This window comes from Dendrobates tinctorius, unplaced genomic scaffold (assembly GCF_039654945.1).
Source record: "Dendrobates tinctorius isolate UK_male_01 unplaced genomic scaffold, ASM3965494v1 ptg000116l, whole genome shotgun sequence".
Taxonomy (NCBI): Eukaryota; Metazoa; Chordata; class Amphibia; order Anura; family Dendrobatidae; genus Dendrobates; species Dendrobates tinctorius.
The window spans coordinates 23,397,531-23,419,759 of record NW_027361784.1 but is presented as its reverse complement, the minus strand read 5'-3'; the positions used below and the strand labels follow the sequence as shown (position 1 = coordinate 23,419,759).

The 22,229-nt window shown below is 46.1% G+C and overlaps 1 long non-coding RNA gene across 1 annotated transcript in view; it reads right to left on the bottom strand.

Annotated features, from left to right (window-relative positions):
• Positions 1–18,421: 18,421 nt before the first annotated feature.
• The window catches only part of LOC141101383 (uncharacterized), a 34,091-nt gene continuing 30,283 nt past the window's right edge, over positions 18,422–22,229 (bottom strand). The window contains exon 3 of the long non-coding RNA XR_012234959.1: positions 18,422–18,786. This is a non-coding gene — a long non-coding RNA (uncharacterized lncRNA). The remainder of the gene's footprint in view (positions 18,787–22,229) is intronic.

Genomic DNA, 22,229 nt, shown 5'->3' with positions numbered 1-22,229 from the left:
CAGTGAGAGGAGGACAGGAAACACACCAACAGTGCCCATTTGAATGCCAAAAGCATCAATTCTTCTTACTTAAGCTTGTCAACCTTAAATAACTTCATAATACAAGTTACGCACTGAAAAATGGGGGTTATTTGGCTACAGTTGTGGGGGGGGAGGGCTGGCTCCAGGTTTTCATGTGCCCTGGGCGAAAGAGCGCCCCTTTAACACATACCACAACTCATCATGCTCCGATACAGCAGAGAAATAGCGGTATAGTACAATGAAAAATACTTCACTTTTTACATCTCATGACGAGGCCCATCTATTTCTCCATACAGAATCATTGGTCCCATATAATGTTTGAAACAGTATATGATGAGCTCCACATAATGCTACAGTATATGTTGGTCCCCATGGATGAAGCTCCACTGTCTTATGGGCCCAAATAATGCTCCAAACATAATGGGCCCCATTTCTAATGCTCTAGTGTATAATGGGCCCTGTAAATGCTGCTCCAGTGTCTGATGTCCACCTTTGGAATGTTCCAGTGTATGGTGGGCCCCATCTATCATTCTCCAGAGTATAGTGCTCCCCAAAAATTGCTGTCCCAACATTGAAAACAATCAAGTCTCCTCGCTAGGGAATCCCTGTACTTGTCTGGACTCCTCGTCGTCCCCATCTTCCATCTCACTGCACAGTATTTCAACTTTGCAAGTGCTGTGATCCTGAGCAAGCAGGGGGGGCCCACTCGTTGGCGACGGCACTGGCACAGGGCCCCTGATAGTACGGTGGTGTGTCTGATGGCGGGTGGGCCGAACCTGCACTTTCATCTGCAGCTTCCTCTTTGTCACCGTGTAAGATGGAACTGTATATGGGAAGGGTAACCTGAGTTTCATCAGGGTCAGATTCAGGCCGTGTAGCGTGCGAGGGGAATGTAGTGGTCTGGGTCAATGTACCAGCAGATTCATCGAGCAGTGGCTGGGCATCAGTGCACTTGTGTCGCCCCCAGGAGTACAGTCGCCACAGTGGCATTACCTTCTTCCTAGGGAGTGTGATGTCATGCTTGGGAGCAACGAACGATCTCTCTAGCAGGTTAACTGATTGGGTGGCGTTATTCCCACGAGTCATGACCCTCCAAACAGCGTTCATGAAGGCAAAGTGTTTGTTTTACGTGGGCAGTATGGTTGCAAAGCTGAACCTTAAAGGAATGTCCAGAAGGGCACCACCAGGAGTGGAGCCTACGGTTAAATTCGACTCCACCTGGGAAACCTCAACCATGCCAGCTACAGAACAGATGCACACATTGCAAGCTTAATTCCGTTAACGAACGAGACTCCGTCATGCCCCGCGGTCCGAGTCCGGCTTACTAGAGGGACACGTGAGGCTCTGGCACATGAGATTGGCCAATAACTGGTGTGTCATGCCCTTACATGTCCGTGGCTGCATGTGCGCTACACTGAAAAGGCCAGCGTTTGTCGCTTACAGGTGCAGATAACCCGCTGAACAACGTTAGTGAAGGGGATCACTGATTACAATTATTACCCGCGAACAATGATTTCCCAGTAAGTGCAGGTCAACCGCAGTTCCGGAATTAGGCCTAACCGTCATTCCTGAAAAAATGAAAAACTTACGTGAGCAAACCACAGGTGCTGTAGCTTGCTTAACAGCTCGCCAGCCGTTCTCACGCCCAGTATGGATTACATGTGATTGCACAAAGGAGAGAAAGGGTACCGTATCCCCAGATAACATGTATGGATAGCGTACACATTCAAAATATATGTCTATACATCAGGAGGCAGGCTCAGATGGTGTTAGGCCCAGTATGGATTGCACGTGATTGCACAAAGGTTAGAAAGGGTACCGTATCCCCAGATAACATGTATGGATAGCGTACACATTCAAAATATATGTCTATACATCAGGAGGCAGGCTCAAATGGTGTCAGGCACAGTATGGATTTGACGACCCAGACTACACAGCGGAGGAGCAGGGAGAGGTAAATATTGCAAATGCTGGGGCCCTGCCCAAGCAAGGGGGGCCCACTTGAGGGCGTCGGTACTGGCACTGGGCCCCTCATAGTACAGCTGATGCAAAAGGCGAAATAGGTCAAGTCCCAGGAAGAGGTGGACCAAAGCAAGCCATTTTTCTGTCACCCTATGTGTCATCAGGGGAAGGTGGGACAAAATCCTTGGAAACCCATGCATGGTTCATTTTAGGAATTTCAGGATTGATCCAGCTGCACTGAAGACTCTTTCCGATAGCACACTTGCAGCTGGGCAAGCGAGCTCCTGTAAGGCATATTGTGCCAATTCAGGCCAGGTGTCCAGTTTAGCGGCCCAATAGTCAAAGGGGAATGACCTGTGTGGGAGAACATCAATATGGGAGGAAAAGTAGTTTGTAACCATAGTTGACAACTGTTGTCTCCTGTCACTTTTCATCGATGCAGTATTACCAGTTGTGTGAGCGGTACTTGAAAAATCAGTCCACAACATTGTCATGAAACCCCTGTCTCCAACGCCACTTCTGCTGTGTGCACCACGAACACCTCTGCCAAGCTGCCCCCGGCCCGTACGGCTCGTGTGAGAACCATCACCGCTGCTGTGTGCTGGGAATGCCTCAAGCAACCGATTTACCAGAGTTGCTTGTTTATTAGCCAATATTAGGTCAAGGTTCTCCTGTGGCATGATGTTTTGTAATTTGCCTTTATAGCGTGGATCCAGGATGCTGGCCAACCAGTAGTCGTCATCGTTCATCATTTTGGCAATGCGGGGGTCCCTTTTTAGGATCTGCAAGGCATAATCTGACATGTGGGCCAATGTTCCCGGTGTCAATGATGCACTGCGAGTGCTGGTTGGAGGAGCACTTTCTGGCAAATCCACATCCCTCCAGTCACGCACAAACCCTGTACCAGACCTTGCAACGCCAACATTTTCACTTGTCCCACAAGATGCATCCTCCTCCCCTAAGTAATCATCCCCATCATCCTCCTCCTCCTCCTCTTCTTCCTCCACCTCGTCCAGGAGAGGTCCCTGAGCAGACAATGGCTGAATGTCATCAAGGATTCCCTCCTCCTCTTCCTCCTCATCAACATTGGCTGCAGAAGCCTGCTCCTTAAGGTGCGTCAAAGTTTGCATGAGCAGACGCATAAGTGGGATGCTCATGCTTAGGATGGCGTCGTCTGCGCTTACCAGCCGTGTGCATTCCTCAAAACACTGAAGGACTTTACAGAGGTCTTTCAGCTTCGGCCACTGCACACCTGTCAACTCCATGTCTGCTCTCAAAGTGCCTGGCCGTGTATCCTCCCACAAATGCATTATGGCCTGCCTCTGCTCGCACAGCCGCTCCACCATGTGCAGGGTGGAGTTTCACCTTGTTGCAATGTCGATAATGAGGCGGTGGTTGGGAAGGTGGAGCAATCGCTGCAGCTTCTGCATACGAACGGAGTGTACAGGCGACCGGCGGATGTGCGCGCACAGTCTTCGCACCTTCTGGAGCAGGGCTGTTAACTCCGGATAATTTTTGAGGAAGCGCTGCACCACCAGGTTCAAGGTGTGAGCCAAGCAAGGTATGTGGCTGAGTTTTGAAAGGGCTATGGCTGCCACAAAATTACGGCCGTTATCACTAACTACCTTGCCTGCCTCAAGATGTACACTGCCCAGCCATGACTCAGTTTGTCGCTTCAAGTACTCGGCCAGCACCTCGGCGGTGTGTCTGTCGCCCTAACACATCATCTGCAACATAGCCTGCTGACGCTTTCCACTAGCTGCTCGATAGGGGGACACCTCGTGTGCAACAGTGGCAGCTGCAGATGGAGTGCTCGTACGACTGCGCTCTGTGGACGAGCTTTCGCTTCTGGAGGAGGAGGAGGAGGAGGAGTAGGAGGGTCGAACGCCTACAGCCAACTGTTTCCTATACCGTGGGCTAGGCAGCACTGTCCCACCACCGCTGTCCCCTGTGGACCCTGCATCCACCACATTAACCCAGTGCGCAGTGATGGACACGTAACGGCCCTGGCCATGCCGACTGGACCATGCATCAGTTGTGAGGTGCACCTTTCCGCTCACTGACTGCTTGAGTGCATGGACAATGTGGTCTTTCACATGATGGTGGAGGGCTGGGATGGCTTTGCGAGAGAAGAAGTGGCGACTGGGTAGGTCATAGCGTGGTACTGCATAGGCCATGAGTTCCCGGAAAGCTGCGCTTTCCACCAACCGAAAGGGCATCATCTCAAACGAGATTAGTTTGGCAATGTGGGCGTTCAAACCCAGTGTACGCGGATGAGAGACTGAGTACTTTCTTGACCTACTCATAGTGTCTGGGAGGGTGAGCTGGACTTGAGAGCTGCATATGGTGGAAGTAGCGGTGGACAGGGCGGACTGAGAGAGGGTTGATGATGGTGATGGAGTTGGTGTTCTTTCTGATGGCCTAGAATCAGTCTTTCGTTGATACAACAGTGGGATTCCCTGACTGCTGTGGCCTTGCAACGACACCTCAACATTTGCTGCTGTGCTAACCGGTGGGCTTACATTGGGGGAAACAATGTAGCGTTGCTGACTACCTTTGTTGTGATCAGTTGCACATGTGGCACTTGAGGTTTGGTATTGTGTCCACGCTTGCAAGTGCATGGTGGTTAAAAGTCTAAGCATGCAACTGGTATTCAAATTTTTCAGATTTTTCCCTCAGCTAAAGGTCTTTGCGCACTTCTTACAGATAACCTTGGCCTGATCATGAGGATTTTGTTCAAAAAAGTGCCACACTGCACTCTTCCTACTTTGGCAGACATTTTGCGGCCTAGCACGCTGTGATCTTTTGACCCTCTGGACAAGCTGTCCAGCAACTCTTTTGATTTTTGGAACCTGTCTTTGGAGTGCTCCGGGCCTGCCAGATAACAGCTGTTGCGATGTCGATGTCTGCTGTGGATGCTCCTCATCTGAGCTATTGGAAGCAGCACCCTCTTCCCCCAATGGATGCCAATCTGGGTCAACAACTGGGTCATCCATCACCTCCTCTTCAATGTCATGTGCACCTTCCTCTGTGTCACCGTGTATGGTGGTATAGTGTGCGGGAAGGGGCACCTGAGTCTCATCAGGGTCAGAATCTGGCTCTGTACACTGCGAGGACAATGTAGTGCTCTGAGTGAATGTACCAGCAGAATCATCCATCAGCGGCTGTGCGTCAGTGCACTCCATGTCAGATTCATCTTGGCCTGGGTAATTCACCATTTGACTTGATAATCCAGGCATGGTATGTGAAAACAGCTCCATGGAGTAATCAGTAGTATGGCCTGCGTCATCCTTCAATCTTGGTTGGGGTGAAGGACACAAGGAAAGGTGTGGTTCATGAACATGAGCCTCCAATGACGACTCAGTGCTTTTACTTTTTACAACTGAAGAAAAGGAGGCGATAGAGCTGGAGGCTGAGACAGCAATGTAAGACAAAACTTTTTCCTGATGCTCTGGCTTTAAAGGCGGTTTGCCAACTCCTAGAAAACTAAGCCTTCGAAACCTTATGGAGCCAGACGATGACGCAGGCTCAACACCTCCTGCATTCGGTCCTATTTTGCTCTTGCCACTACCATCAGATCCACCACCAACACCATCATTACCAGCTGCCAACCCCCGCCCAATTCCACGGCCTCTTCCAACAGCCTTCCTCATTTTTGGTAGAAATGTAGACAAAATCCAACAAACTATATAGTAATGTAAAACAAGGTACAAGGTGTCTATAGGACAGGGGAGATTTTGAATTTCTGCTCACAATACTGGACACTGGACACTTTTGGATTGTGTGAGGCCCACTGAATATCTGAGCGCTATGTCACAGGCTCGATGGCACAGCTGTGACCTAAGTGACTAGAGGATAAGTGAGATTTTGAATTTCTGCAGACACTGGACACTTTTGGATTGTGTGAGGCCCACTGAATATCTGAGCGCTATGTCATAGGCTCGATGGCACAGCTGTGACCAAAGTGACTAGAGGATAAGTGAGATTTTGAATTTCTGCAGACACTTGTGGACACTGGACACTTTTGGATTGTGTGAGGCCCACTGAATATCTGAGCACTATGTCACAGGCTCGATGGCACAGCTGTGACCAAAGTGACTAGAGGATAAGTGAGATTTTGAATTTCTGCAGACACTGGACACTTTTGGATTGTGTGAGGCCCACTGAATATCTGAGCGCTATGTCACAGGCTCGATGGCACAGCTGTGACCAAAGTGACTAGAGGATAAGTGAGATTTTGAATTTCTGCAGACACTTGTGGACACTGGACACTTTTGGATTGTGTGAGGCCCACTGAATATCTGAGCGCTATGTCACAGGCTCGATGGCACAGCTGTGACCAAAGTGACTAGAGGATAAGTGAGATTTTGAATTTCTGCAGACACTTGTGGACACTGGACACTTTTGGATTGTGTGAGGCCCACTGAATATCTGAGCGCTATGTCACAGGCTCGATGGCACAGCTGTGACCAAAGTGACTAGAGGATAAGTGAGATCTTGAATTTCTGCACACACTAGTGGACACTGGACACTTTTGGATTGTGTGAGGCCCACTGAATATCTGAGCGCTATGTCACAGGCTCGATGGCACAGCTGTGACCAAAGTGACTAGAGGATAAGTGAGATTTTGAATTTCTGCTCACACTAGTGGACACTGGACACTTTTGGATTATGTGAGGCCCACTGAATATCTGAGCGCTATGTCACAGGCTCGATGGCACAGCTGTGACCAAAGTGACTAGAGGATAAGTGAGATTTTGAATTTCTGCAGACACTTGTGGACACTGGACACTTTTGGATTGTGTGAGGCCCACTGAATATCTGAGCGCTATGTCACAGGCTCGATGGCACAGCTGTGACCAAAGTGACTAGAGGATAAGTGAGATTTTGAATTTCTGCAGACACTTGTGGACACTGGACACTTTTGGATTGTGTGAGGCCCACTGAATATCTGAGCGCTATGTCACAGGCTCGATGGCACAGCTGTGACCAAAGTGACTAGAGGATAAGTGAGATTTTGAATTTCTGCAGACACTTGTGGACACTGGACACTTTTGGATTGTGTGAGGCCCACTGAATATCTGAGCGCTTTGTCACAGGCTCGATGGCACAGCTGTGACCAAAGTGACTAGAGGATAAGGGAGATTTTGAATTTCTGCACACTTGTGGACACTGGACACTTTTGGATTGTGTGAGGCCCACTGAATATCACAGCGCTATGTCACAGGCAGAAATTGGCTAGTGTATCACAAACTACAAGGTGTATGTAGAATTGGGCAGAGTAGGAATCTCCCTTGAGTGCAGGTCTGTAAGAACGGAACATGTCCTCGACTTATTCTCACAGAGTGACACAGATAGCTTCACTGTGGCTGTGATAACAGCCGTTACACGGTACTGTGTGAGGAGCGTACACCGCTGTATGGTGTGAAAAAATGCATGCTCAGTACCTCAGCAGAACAAAAAAAAAAATTGGGATTGCTTTTAAAAAAGCAGTTTGCAGCTCAGTACCTCAGCAGGACAAAAAAAAAAATTGGGATTGCTTTTAAAAAAGCAGTTTGCAGAGCAGTGGGTAAACAGCAATGCAGCTGTCAGGAAGCCTTAGAAGGCAGCCCAACAACCAACACCACTGATACACCACAATATAGCCTCCCCTTGCACTGCACACACAGTGACTGGTGTGTTGTACAGGCACAATCGCTAGCAGCAGAAGCAGTTTTTTTTTCTTCTTCCCTGCCTAACGCTCTCCCTACAGAATCAGCAGCAACCTCTCCCTATGCTAAGATCGGCAGAAGTAAGATGGCGGTCGGCGTGCACGCCCTTTTATACCCCCTGTGACGCCCACCAAAGCAAGCCAATCACTTGCATGCCCTTCTGAAAGATGGTGGTGACCCGTGCCTATGTCATCACGTTGCCTACAGTGTCCGTGGATCCTGATTGGCTGAAAAAGAGCGCAAAACAAACTTTTGAAACGCGACTTTGGCGCGTAAGTCGCCGACCTCATGGCCGACCTCATCCTAGGGTCGGGTTTCGTTTCATGAAACCCGACTTTGACAAAAGTCGGCGACTTTTGAAATTGACCGACCCGTTTCGCTCAACTCTACTGACCACAGGAAGGAGAAGCAGTGGATATATAATTTAATTTATGCACTGGACAGAGAGAAGTGGCCCTGCCCCCCTTGAGGAGGAGGAGCTACAGAGCAAGGATGAAGAGACAAAAGCCCTGACATGACGGGATGCAGGACTCAGCCCTCAAATCGGGACAGTTGGACGCTATGCTGGCAGTAAAATGGATGACATCCTGTCCGTCAGTTAAGTGAGTGTCACAATAAATCAATGGTCTCTGGTGATGTGGGCATGTACAGCACATGATCGATATTGCCAGTGATTGACTGCAGTGGTCACATTACTGTTGGACAGGAAATCATTACTGTGGGACCAGTGGAGTAATAATAATAATCTTTATTTTTATATAGCGCTAACATATTCCGCAGCGCTTTACAGTTTGGGGCTCACAATCTAAATTATCAGATCCATGGGGGATTCCAGAGTCAGTAATCCTTCTTTTGTAATTTTTTAACATCCAGTTTAGGTGGAGTACATTTTTCCTCTAAATTTTCCATTGATGTAACTGTATAAGATCTTGTATTTGGAGGTTCGTGAATAATTTAGGATGGTGTAAAAATGAAATCACTGCAGCATACAGTATCTTCATATATTTTTTCACTCAAAAATCCCCAAAAGTTGTGATTCGGTCTAATGCATTTGTCCACATTTTCCACTCGTGTGATCAGAGTGGTGGCTCGTGGTTTGCACGGTCATTGGCTTGCCTTGGATTTGCCTTCCCCGTGTCCATATGGGGGTCCTCCTGGCTTCTTCATTCTACAATGACCATGGGAGATTACTTAAATCCTATTGTCCTTAATCTCAAACATTTCGTGCTACTAAACGACCAAGAATAAAAAAAAAACCCTGTTGATACCTTTACTGACACATGACTGACTTCCGAGAATAACACAACCCGAAGGTGACCCATATCAAAGTATTTTTTTTATAAGTTTTTACATCCCAGAAGAATATTTTTTCCTAATGCAACCAATGAAAATTAATTAACCCTTTAGGATCTAGCCCATTTTGGCTCCAGCAATTTATCTTCATTTCTTCACAGAAGAATTCCAAGAGCCATGAGTATATTATCCCAGTAACAAAATCATATGACTCATTGTTTTCTTTTTTTTTTCACTTTTTTGTTGTTGTAGTGTTTAGTAACTTTTTTTGGCATTTTCTGGGTCATTTTTCCCGGCGGGATTCTTTCCAACCCTGTCCTCTTTCCCAGAACTACATTTTTTTCGCACAAAAATACACAGTATAAAAAAAAACACATCAAATAGTCGCAATGGAAACTCAGCCTAAGGAGGACAGCCAGGTAAGACAACTGCGTTGTAATGCTATTGACCTACAGATTAACCCTATACCTACGGGTGAATAGTGTTTGAGGACATATCAGGTTCCCGTTAAGCAGCCTTTTTTTTTCCAGATTATGGCTTCTTCTTGCACTTGATCCAGCACTACCACCAATACTATGCCACATGCTCACCCCCTCTAACTCCACATCTCAACATCATTTATCCAATAGGTTTGCCTCTCTCCCTGGGTCTTCACATTTTGCTGGGTCTCTCAATAGTCTTCCCCAAGCCATGACCACCTGTAACACGGTTTCAGGGGTTCTGTACTTCTTTATATGGGCAGAGGTTATGGCGGGTACTCGAGAAGCACTAACAGTAATCAGCATGACTGCTCCAACTTTATTTCTTTCTCCATTCTTTTCTTCTTTCTTTCTGTGATTCTGTTTATGCCTTTCTATTTTTCATTCTTTTTTCCTCATTTTTTTTTATTTTACCCTTTTTTTTCTTTCAATTTTTTTTCCCTTTGTGGTACTAGTCACTATTCACATACAGCCCAAGAGGCTGAGAAGTCAGATGTAACAGGGTCAGTACCAAGAGAGCACATAGATAACCAAGTGGAAAGGCATAAGTCAGGTCAATGTCTGGGGTCAAAATACCAGGAGATAGCAGATCAAAGCAAAAGGACAAGACAAAGGGATAGTCAGAACATGGTACAAAGGGTCAGGTAGCGGAAGATCAGAACTCAGCACAACACAATCAGGCAAACACTCACCAGGAAGCACAAATTACATCTGGCAGGGATCAGCAGCAGACAGCTAAGTTAAGTAGCTGGACAATTTCCAAAACAGAGAACACCTGGAGAAAGTCTTGCATCTCTCAGTAACAGATTGGATGTCCAAGCTGTCAATCAAAACACTGATAAATTAGCCTGACCCAGATTCCTATACAGCAGCAAAACAGTCTCTTTCTTTCTTTCTTTCTTTCTTTCTTTTTCTTTCTTTCTTTCTTTCTTTCTTTTTTTTCTTCCCCTTTACTCCTTTTCTCCTTTCCTGAGATGAGAAGAGGTTCTGCAGCAGCTGGAGCCTGTATTATGTATCAAGTAGATGAAATATGTCAAAATAAAGATTGCAGGAAATGTGGGCGCATCGACCATTTTTATTCTGTGTCCTACGGTACTCTAACTCTGGCGTGTCATACCAACGATCTGTCAATTTTACAAAACCGCAGCAATTTACAAATAAAAACTGATAAAATAAATGTGGTTTCCCTACAATTACATCCCAGGGCTTATAGCGACCCAGATACCGGAGGATAAACAGTGGGAGTAATAATTTGTGTAGTCAGGAGAAATATATTTTTACAGAATTATATTCAATCATCTTGTCAGAAGAAAAATATATCGTTTCCTTGTGTGTAGATTTCAATATACAAAAGGAATCAGAGCGGACAAGACACATAAACGTGTTACATGCATATAATTACCGAAATGTAAATGATATGGATGAATGGAGAGATAGTTTTAGAATAATTGTCTGGATTGTAAATCCCATTAAATATTGTGCATACAACTCCCATAAAGACTTATGTGCAGAACTGGCCCATAGGGTAAGAGGGGAAATCCCCGGTGGACCCCTGTTCAGCAGACACGGGCTACCAACCCCATTATATGGGCAGTACTTGGCAAAATTCAACATCAGCGGTGGTCATATGTATAGGACATGCCTGGTGCATTTTATATGTCTGCACCCAAAGCTCTTAGATTACGGACACATGGCACTTCCGGCAATTGGTCAAACAAATGACAGAGCAGAGGGAAGCAATTCTATTATTTTGGAAATTTCTCCCTGGGTTTTAGATACTTTTTTAGCCTGCAGAATACCTAATACTGAGGTTTTTCTGTCACTCTTCACAGTGTTTTGTGCTTTCCAAAACTTTTTTTTGCACAGGTCGGAAATGTCTACAACAGTGCGTGACCAATGATCAATCAATAGAGCTGCAGAGACCCTCAGGCACAGATTTCCTCCGACTCCCGTAGCGACATGGTTAGTTATCATCATTTTGTCCTCAGTCTCTTTGAAGTTTTATGACATTAACAGGGAATAACTAAACTATTATCCTGAGATATTTGTACAGATTCGTCATCGTTATAAAAGGGTGCATGTGTGATGGGGTCTTCATTATGTGTGCCACCCAGGGTAGAGGAGCCTGGTATTTGTTTAACCCTCCAGGAGCCTTGGGTTAGTTCTGCCATTTGCCTCTTTGGAGAGGAAGAGGACTAGAACTCTAGCACCACCTATTGGAAGAAGCAATCCTGAATGTCACTATCGACCCTTAATGAGCCTTGCAATATGTATCTCAGTTTGCAGGTGCGGTGTATCACGGTATTGCCACTTGTCAGTGCGAAGTATGAGATCTGATTAAGGTACATGAGAGGCTTCTTAATGGGATCTAAGGGGAAAGATTTCTCCTTCTGGAGATTGAAAAGCCTGACATGCCAGTGTGAGGAGGCTTACAAGCCTTGTTATGCTCCTCAATTCCTCACTCATTGCTTACTACCAATTTAATTCTCCGGTGAAGGAACAGCTCCTTATTACCCAAAAAGCAAAGGGGACGGGACCAAAACTGTGCACTAACTATCAATAGATAATAGGGATGGATAGCACTCGACTGAAGGGTTTTATGTATACGGTGCTAGTGAAAAGGAACCAATAGTCCCAGAAGTCCAGATTCAATATAGAGTTACTGCACACGCTGATTGTATTCAAAGTGAAATATTTTTATTATTATTAGTTGACGGTGAGGAAGCGCCAGCTGACGTTTCAGCCTGACAACGGCCTTTATCACATAGTAGCACTTATAAGATGAGGGTATGTGGTCACCAGGTAATGGGTGTCACTGCTAGACAATATTTCGCAAATGTTTGTGGATAATCCAAAGTGGCCAGTGATCCTGATTCCTGAGGAGCCAACGTGGAGCAAGTATGCCAGAGGACCATTGGTGGCGCTGTAGAAGTGCTGGGCCGGACTGGGGGGTGGTCCCTCTGTATACCGCGCAGTGACGTACAGACACAAGATGAGGCAGGTTTCGGGTACAACAGGTCCAAGTTTATTCTCTTGCCGTCCGCCTGATGGCCTCAGAAGTACACCGCACTTCAATTCACCAATTCACTTCACTTATCAGCCCTCCATTTCCAGGGCCGCTTCCCGCACACCGTACTTTACATCGGGGACGTTCATATACGTGCCGTCCCCTATTCACTCTTCGACGCTCCTGTCAGATCCGTCACTGTGGCCGCCTTTGGCCCGTAAACCAACAGTACCTTTACTGATCAGTCGTCTCTCTCAATATGGTATGCTTTACCTCGGTGCCTCGTCTATACTGAGGTACTTTTGTGTCAGGACCACCCCCCTGACTTTCTCTCTTCTCAGTCCCCCTGGTTTGGTTTTCCTCACAGTGCACAAACTGTCGCAGTCCTCCTGTCACTTGAGCTCCCCCTGGGGACTGGAACTTTCTGGAACCCTCCTGTCAAATTTATATCATTCCCGGTTCCCTGTAACTCCGCCCCCATGACCAACGGTTTCCTAAGCCCTAAGCAGATGTCAAGCCCTTCACTCACACTCCTCCCTGCCCTCTAACGGTCAACCCAAGGTACTGCACATCCACTACACTTCCTTAGCTGTTTCCCCCACTGTGATAACTAACACCTGTCTAAACTGTGCAAACCTTCCTTTCTCTATTCTGACAAGTCTGTCCGTCAGGTCACCTTCCCTACAGCGCAGTGGATGAAGCACTGCTCAGGCACGGCGGTGCCTGCTTCCTCCACTGTGCCACCGATGATCCTCTGGCATACTTGCTCCACGTTGGCTCCTCAGGAATCAGGATCATTGGCCACTTCGGATTATCCACAAACATTTGCGAAATATTGTCTAGCAGTGACACCCATTACCTGGTGACCACAGACCCTCATCTATAAGTGCGACTATGTGATAAAGGCCATTGTCAGGCCGAAACGTCAGCTGTCACTTCCTTACCATCAACTAATAATAATAAAAATATTTCACTTTGAATACAATCAACGCGTGCAGTGACTCTATATTGAACCTAACTCTTCAATGACACCATGATCTACCCCTACTTCTTACTTATCAATATTGTTACTCAAATCTGATAGTCCCATCCTAGTAATGTTCAATTTTAGGCTCTTTCCACAAGGACGGACATCTGTCCATTGAACTCTATGGAGATTTTGACATTTATAGTTTACGAGGCTCAATGAGATGAAAAAGTATTAAGGCCCTGATATGTGAAATGACCCTATCAGATAGAGAATGCATATTTACTATGCCATAGATGCCTAAAAGGGTTGTCCAGGAGAAACAAAAAGGCTGGAAATGCTGTAGATGATATTCTGACTCCATAACTAGGCTGCGAGTGTGGGGCTCTGAGACAATGTTTCTATTGATATCTTTATGTATCAGTACTCACGCAAAGAAATTTCATCAGAAAGCTGAACTCGACTGCAGAGGCACATATGAAGATTCCAGAAGAAGATTTATTTTCCAGCTGAATTCTTGTAGTTATGCACAATTACAATAGTTGAAAAGACAGTTCTAAACCAGAGCTGTGTAGATATCAACATACACTATCTGAGAAAGACGAAGTCAGTATTTACTTACATGAGAGCTACAGGGAGAGAGGGAGGACAAACTTCTAAAAGGCAAACTGATTACATAGCAATGAAACAGAAACAATGCAATGTTGTATGATTTCCGAGTCGTGGATCATGACAGCTCTCAACCTCTGAGCCACACAGATGGTAACACCCTTGACCTGGTCTTTGTCCTGCCCTGTTCAATCTCCTACCTAAATAACTCACCGCTTCCCCTCTCTGACCACAACATTCTCTCCTTCACGCTCCCAAATCCTTGCCCACCCCAGCACACTCCTACCTACCACACATTCAGAAATTTACAAGCCATTAACCCTCATACATCTGCAGACTCCCTGCACTCATCACTATAATAATAATAATAATAATAATAATAATACATTTTATTTCTATAGCGCCAACATATTCCGCAGCACTTTACATTTCAGAGGGGATTTGTACAGATGATAGACATTACAGCATAACAATAATCACATAGATCATAACAGATACCAAGAGGAATGAGGGCCCTGCTCGCAAGCTTACAGTCTATGAGGAAAGAGGTAGACACGAAAGGTGGGTGGTAACAGTTGCCCTGATTGTATGGAGCAGCCATAATGTTAAGTGTGTAACAGTACAGACACAGAGGGCTAATGGATGCATAAAGCATGTGGTAACATGATGCGGGGAACCTGGTTATGGTAAAATTTTTGATTGTGCCACACAGGGATAGATTAGGTTAATGTGTTGATGCGATAGGCCAGTCTGAATAAATGCGTTTTCAGGGCACGCTTAAAATTGTAGGGATTCGGGACTAATCGTATTGACCTGGGGAGTGCATTCCAAAGAATTGGCGCAGCACGTGTAAAGTCTTGGAGACGGGAGTGGGAGGTTCTGATTATTGAGGATGCTAACCTCAGGTCATCAGCAGAACGGAGGGCGCGGGTAGGGTGGTATACTGAAACAAGAGAGGAGATGTAGGGTGGTGCTGAGCCATGGAGGGCTTTGTGGGTGAGGGTAATAAGTTTGTACTGGATTCTGGAGTGGATGGGTAGCCAGTGTAATGACTGACACAAGGTAGAGGCATCGGTGTAACGATTGGCGAGGAATAGGATCCTGGCTGCAGCATTCAAGACAGATTGGAGAGGGGAGAGTTTGGTAAGAGGGAGACCGATTAGAAGAGAGTTACAATAGTCCAGACGAGAATGAATAAGAGAAACAGAGTTTTTGCAGAATGAAAAGTAAGAAAAGGTCGAATTCTAGAGATGTTTTTGAGGTGCAGATAACAAGAGCGAGCCAGTGATCGAATGTGGGAGGCAAAGGAAAGCTCGGAATCAAGTATGACCCCAAGACAGCGGGCATGTTGTTGGGGAGTAATAGCGGAACCACACACAGAAATGGCAATGTCGGGTATAGGTACATTAGTAGAGGGAGGAAACACAAGGAGTTCAGTCTTTGACAGGTTCAGTTTCAGATATAGTGAGGACATGATGTTAGACACAGCGTTTAGACAATTGCCGGTGTTTTCTAGAAAGGCTGGCGTGATATCAGGAGAAGAAGCGTATAATTGGGTGTCATCAGCATAGAGATGGTACTGGAACCCAAAATCTACTATCCCCAAGCTCCTCTTTTTCCTGTCCTGATCTGGCTGTAAATCACTACAATGACACACTCAGAAGCACGCTTGACCAAGTAGCTCCCCTCACCCTCAGAACCTCCAAACACAGAGTAAAACAGCCCTGGCTCACATCACAAACTCGACTTCTTCAGCGAAGCTCTAGGAGCGCTGAACATTTTTGGAGGAAAACTCGCACACCAGAAGACTTCATCCACTTCAAATTTATGTTAAGAACCTATAACTCTGCCCTTCACCTCGCCAAACAGACCTATTTCACCACCCTGATCTCCTCACTATCCAACAACCTCAAGAAACTTTTTGACACCTTCCACTCCCTCCTCAGGCCCCTATCCATGGTATCCAACATCATGTCCGCTCTCTGTCTGAAACTCAACCTCCCCAAAACTGAACTTCTTCTGCTTTCGTCATCTACTAACCTTCCTAAACCTGACATTACCCTCTCCGTGGGTGGCACCATAATAACACCCCGGCAGTAGGCGCGCTGTCTGGGTATTATGTTTGAAACCAATCTCTCAATCACATCCCATATACAACTCTTACCTGTTCTTGCCACTGAGGCTAGTTTCACACTAGCGTTTATTCCACGCAGCGCACGGCGACGCTAAGCCCTGCCCCCTGCCGGCTCCCTGCCCACCCCATCCGGTCATCGCCGCCTACTATCGCACATGGACGCTTGCGATCTGCGCACCCTATCTTCAGCATCGGGTGCGCAGATCGTGCGCTGGCCGTGCACTGGTAGGATTTTGGCGTGCGCTGCGCACTTTCGAAGGTGCGCCGGGCACGCCGAAATGCAACATGCTGCGTTTGGCGCACACGGGCGCACCTTCAAAAGTGCGCAGCGCATGCCAAAATCCTACTAGTGCACGGCCAGCGCACGATCTGCGCACCCGATGCTAAAGATAGGGTGCGCAGATCGCAAGCGTCCATGTGCGATAGTAGGCGGTGATGACCGGATGGGGCGGGCAGGGAGCCGGCAGGGGGCGGGGCTTAGCAGCGCTGTGCGCTGCGTGGAATAAACGCTAGTGTGAAACTAGCCTTACACCTAAAGAACATCTCTAGAATCCGCCCTTTTCTCACCATGGAAACAACAAAAATCCTTACTGTCGCCTTGATCCACTCCCACCTGGACTACTACAATGCTCTATTAATTGGCCTCCCCGTTACTCGACTTTCCCCTCTCCAGTCCATCCTTAATGCTGCAGCCAGGGTCATCCATCTGGCTAATCGGTACTCGGACGCGTCCGCTCTTCGGCAGTCGTTACATTGGCTGCCCATTCATTATAGGATCCAATTCAAAGTACTTGTTCTCATCCACAAAGCTCTCCACAGTGCGGCACCCCCTTACATCTCTTCCCTCATTTCTGTCTATCGGCCTAACCGACCGCTGCGTTCTGCAAACGACTTTCGACTAACCTCTGCACATATCCGTACCTCCCACTCCCGACTCCAAGACTTCTCCCGTGCTGCACCATTCCTCTGGAATGCTCTACCCCAAGAAATTAGGACTATCCACAATTTGCATAGTTTTAGGCGCTCCCTCAAAACACATTTGTTCAAAGCGGCCTATCACATTCACTAATCAAAGTCATTTTATGTGTAAGTGTGCGTGTGCAGCTCATTCACTATCTCCATCCATTCCTCACTCCCTCAAGATGGCTGGACCATCATTGTAAATACACCATTGTAAATACACACCTGTACTCTGTATCTCCCCCACCTCATTGTAGATTGTAAGCTCTCACGAGCAGGGGCGGCTTATTTTGCTTTAATTATTGTATTGTTAACGTTGTTACTTATGACTTGTGTTTTGAAACTGTTAAACTGTTAAGCGCTGTGGAATATGTTGGTGCTATATAAATAACGATTATTATTATTATCATTATTATTATTATTATTATTATTAATAAGAAAAACAAAAATTGACCCCTTCATTCCCCTTTTTCTACAGCACCACAGCTCTGGTGGTCTTTGTTTACTTTTCTACAGATATTTATTTGCTGTCCATTCAGGTGACCACTGCTGCCAAACAGACAGGAGTCCCTGTTAAAAGGAATCTGTCAGCAGGTTTTTCACTATGTAACTTGAAAGCTGCACAATAATGCGCCTGAGTCCAATAATGTGTCACTTACTGGGCTTCTTGCTGTAGTTTGGATAGAATTCCTGTTCTCTCTGCTGCAGATCTAGCAGAGGTCGGAATGCTGAGCTGTGTATAGCCACTCCCACATTACTGATTGGCAGCTTCCTGTGGGGGCGGGATTACACATATTAGCAGGACTGGACTGCACGTGAGAGCTAGTCCTGCAAAGATAATCTACTGCTGGTAAAACATAGAACTACAGCAAACAGGCTAATAAGTGACACATCCCTGGAATAAGGCGCTCTTGCTCTATATGATGCTGCTATCAGATTAAATAGTAAAAACCTGCTGACAGATTCCCTACAAAATTAACTGATTGGCTGCTATGGTCACACGGATTGATACCATGTGTTCATCTGTTAGGAAGTAAACAAAGACTGGTGGGAACCAGAGAAGACCACCAGAGCAGCTGCACTAGATTTGCAGGGAAGCTAATTGGTAATTAATTAGTAATGTTTGTTTTTGTGTTTTAGGACATTTCCTGCCTTTATATGAAAAAAAAACCTTCAAGAAGGGTGTACTCCTTTAAGAGTGATCCGAAGTAAAGCCTCAGTGTCCGTCTGCTGCACAGAAAGCTGCTCCGGGATGTTTTTTTGCATAATCCCCCATGCAGGTTGCAGCTGATTATTCCAGTCCTTCATTTAATTAATTTCCTTTTTATTAAAGTACATAAAAGAATAAAATGTGAGGCAGAGATTAAGCCCGGCTGATTTCCAATAAATCTTTATAGCAACACTTTTTCTTTTGAGCTTTTACGCTTTTTTGTCCAATACTGCAATTAAGTTTTCTAGGAAATCCCATCTGGCTGCTCAGAAGTTCTCCAAAGTGGCGGATGATTAATTAATTCTTCTATCTTTCGACTTTCATTTACACGGGAGACATAACAGACCGGTCTAACATTTTCACCTTCAAATTACAGGCGTTCCTCATAAACCGAACTCTTCAGCCAATAAGGGAGAGAACTACATGAAAGTTCCTGGAAAGACAAAAGGCTGAGAGTCGCGTTTGTGGACATATGTCAAAATCGGAAGAATGTCATAATAAGAGAACTATAGCAAGAAGCACAAGATCCCTGCTCAAGAAATAAACAACACTGCTTAAAGGGGTTGTGCAGGATTAGAAAAACATGGCTGCTTTCTATCAGACATGCTTACCCTTTAATGGAGTCCACATGCTCATACAGGAGTTGCACAAAGACAGAACACGGGCCAAGGTAAGTCAACGGAAGTGATGCAGCGTCAGAGTGAGGTCGGGGTTAGCAGTTGCCTTGGGCACCAAAGTGTACTGGGAAAAAAGTTGCTAGGGTTAGGATTAGGCTTAGGTCTAGAGTTAGAGAATAGGGCTAGGGTAATAAAATCATGTCCTAAAAAAATGTAATAATTTTTATTTTACCAAAAAGCAAGAAAAAAAGGGGGGTCAAAGTCCAAACTGTGATAATGGAGCGGATGGAGCGCCTCGCGGGGCCTGGGAGAACTCGGTACCGGACCCGTCGACTTCAATGGGGGACGGTGTCATGGCGGCGGCAACCCGGTCCGTGGCCCAGAGGCGTCCATTAGTAAAGTAGGGGAAAGTTGTGTGGTATTTAGGTGGTAAAAATGAAGATAAAGTTTATGGATGGTTAAATACGTGACGCCACCTGTGGTATTCTGGTCAGAGGTGACCAGCGCTGCGGTGTTGTTCCCCTGAGACTGTTGGTGTGTCGCAACTGAGGTGAAAATAGCTCTCCACAGGTAGGGCTGTAGTCCCAGGGCAAAGATGTTAAATTAATAGTCAAAATGGCTGTGAACATTAGGGTGCAGAGAAATGAGAGAAAGACACAGAGAGGTGCGGTTTCTTTACCTTTTACTTGAAAGTGATTGTAGTCCGGAGTACCACATACAGGTGATGGAATGAGTCCGGCTCGCCTGGAGGCATTCAGGGGATCCACCTTGCCAGGTGGGGATTTAGGACCTTCCTTCTGCGCTTTGTGTATGGTTCTCCGCTGTATATAACTATGCTGGGACCCTCAATTGCGTGATGATTTCCACAAATTGAGAAAATAGATATCCGGCACCGTTGTGTGGAAAAATACCCTGAATGTCTGCACATATATTTTTCACATTAATAAAAAACACCTTAATCCCACTTGGAACGGGTGCTCAATCCCATATTGAAAAAACAGAACATTTCATTGTGGAGAAAGAGAAAAAGCAGGATGGCACTCACTGTTCATGTGAATCAAATCACTTTATTTCACATACACAAGGCATCGGCATAGGCACGGTAGCAATGTGCTGGAAGACGGACAACAGCCGTTTCACGCTCAGTACGCTTAAAGAGGTTGAAGCATATTGAGCGCAAAATGACTGTTGTCCTTCTTCCAGCACATTGCTCCCGTGCCTATGCCGATGCCTTGTGTATGTGAAATAAAGTGATTTGATTCACGTCAACGGTGAGTGCCATCCTGCTTTTTCTCTTTCTCCACAACGAAAGGCGTGATGATTTCACTAACCTGTACGGCTGTCAGCATGAGCCTATTCCACGGGTACCGTCCTTTTCACCATCGGCCCCGGGCTCCTTATCTGCTGTCGTGCCCTCAGGTGTTCAATGTCGCACAGGAATTTACAATTCTCTGTACTTTCAGATTCGGCGATCAGAATATACAGCTTCTGACCACCATGGACTCTGATGTCCCTTTTCTCCCTATTAGTGCTTCGCTCAGGGGTCTGCAATATGCAGCATTTTAGCTTTCCCAGAGCCTCTTATCTCTGTTTGTGTCCTTTTCCTTCTTCACAGATCAGCTGCCTGTCTTGAACTGACAGAATCTTCCAGAAAGATCCTTTTACCTCACATCCTCACGTTTAACTGTCATTTTTCCTCACAGCTCACAGCTGTTCTCGTTTCCATGACAACTCCCTCAGCTGACTTCTAGCTGACTCACCAACCCCCTCTGCTGGCCAGAATTTATAAGGCATCTCCTTTTCCTAACCTGCAGCAGGAAATTGTGATTTAATCTATGCTGTCTGGCATGGGGGTCCCTTTTCTGCCTCCAAGCATGACTTTACCCATTAGAGGGAGGCAATGTCACTGACATCCGGACTCTGGGGTGTCACAATAACATCAGTATTTTCTTGAAATTACAATATCTGGGCTTCAACTGGTGGAAGGAACTAACAATTCACAAGACTGGGGACACAAAATATTTACTTAGCCCCAAGCACTGCAAAGCCATGTTACATCACTGGCTAACAGTAAAAGTCAGACAAACCATAGAAACATGGTGCTTAAAAAAAATAATAATAGTCAAGTTTGATTTCTGGGGAAGTATTTGAACTTTGAACTCAATCAGTGTCCAATAAAGGTATACATTTTTATCCTCTTAATATAGTGCACTCATCATATTATATATAACTGTGCACTTACAATTGGTCATTTTGGCTTTCTATGAATCTAATTTTTCTCTTTTCCATTAAGTCTATGACATCACGTGATTAATAACAGATGAAATAAATCCTTCTGAGCTCTATTTGCCAAGAGGTCAATTTTCTCTGCACAAGTCATCAATCACTGCAAAAGTCTATGGCAGGGAGAAGGAAGAGAGTAGCTTGGTCTGGAGTTGAAGAGAAGATTGATTTCTGCAGGATAAAGAGACATTCTGTTTCTACATAAAGCAGAGAAAAGAGAAAAAAAGATTTGTAGAAAGGCAAAATGAGCAACTGTAAGTGCACAGTGCTATACAATATGATGATTGCAATATATCAAGAGGATAAAAACTTTGATGAGAAGAAGAGGAGGAAGAGCAGTAGGAGGAGGAAGAGGAAGAGGAGGAGGGGGGCTTTTTCAAACTCAAAATGTGTTATTATTGTCTACTCATATTTACAGTACATACTCGCGTATAAGCCGAGATTTTCAGCCCATTTTTGGGGGGCTGAAAGTCCCCCTCTCGGCTTATACGTGAGTCATATACAACAGAGGGTCGGCGGGGGGAGGGGGAGCAGGGGTGTCAGATCATTCTTACCCCCCTAGTGTGGTCTCTGCAGCCCCCTCGCTTCTCCGACGATCTCAGGCTCCTTCCTTCAGCGGTCACATGGTACCGCTCATTAAAGTCATGAATATGCACATATTCATGATTTTAATGAGTGGTACCACGTGACCGCTGAAGGAAGGAATAACTGCCGGAGACCGCGCCAGGAGGGGCTGCAGAGACCGTGCCAGGAGGGGGTAAGTATATGCGATATTCACCTGTCCCCGCTCCATCATTGCGCGCCACTCTGTCCTCTGCGTCCTCCGTCTGTGATGTTCAGGTCAGAGGGCGCGATGAAGTTGTTAGTGCGCACCGCGCCCTCTGCCTGAACAGTCACTGACACAGGACACGGAAGACAGAGCGGCACGCAGCGTTGGAGCAAGGATCCGTAAATATCGCCAGTGCCAGGGTCGTGA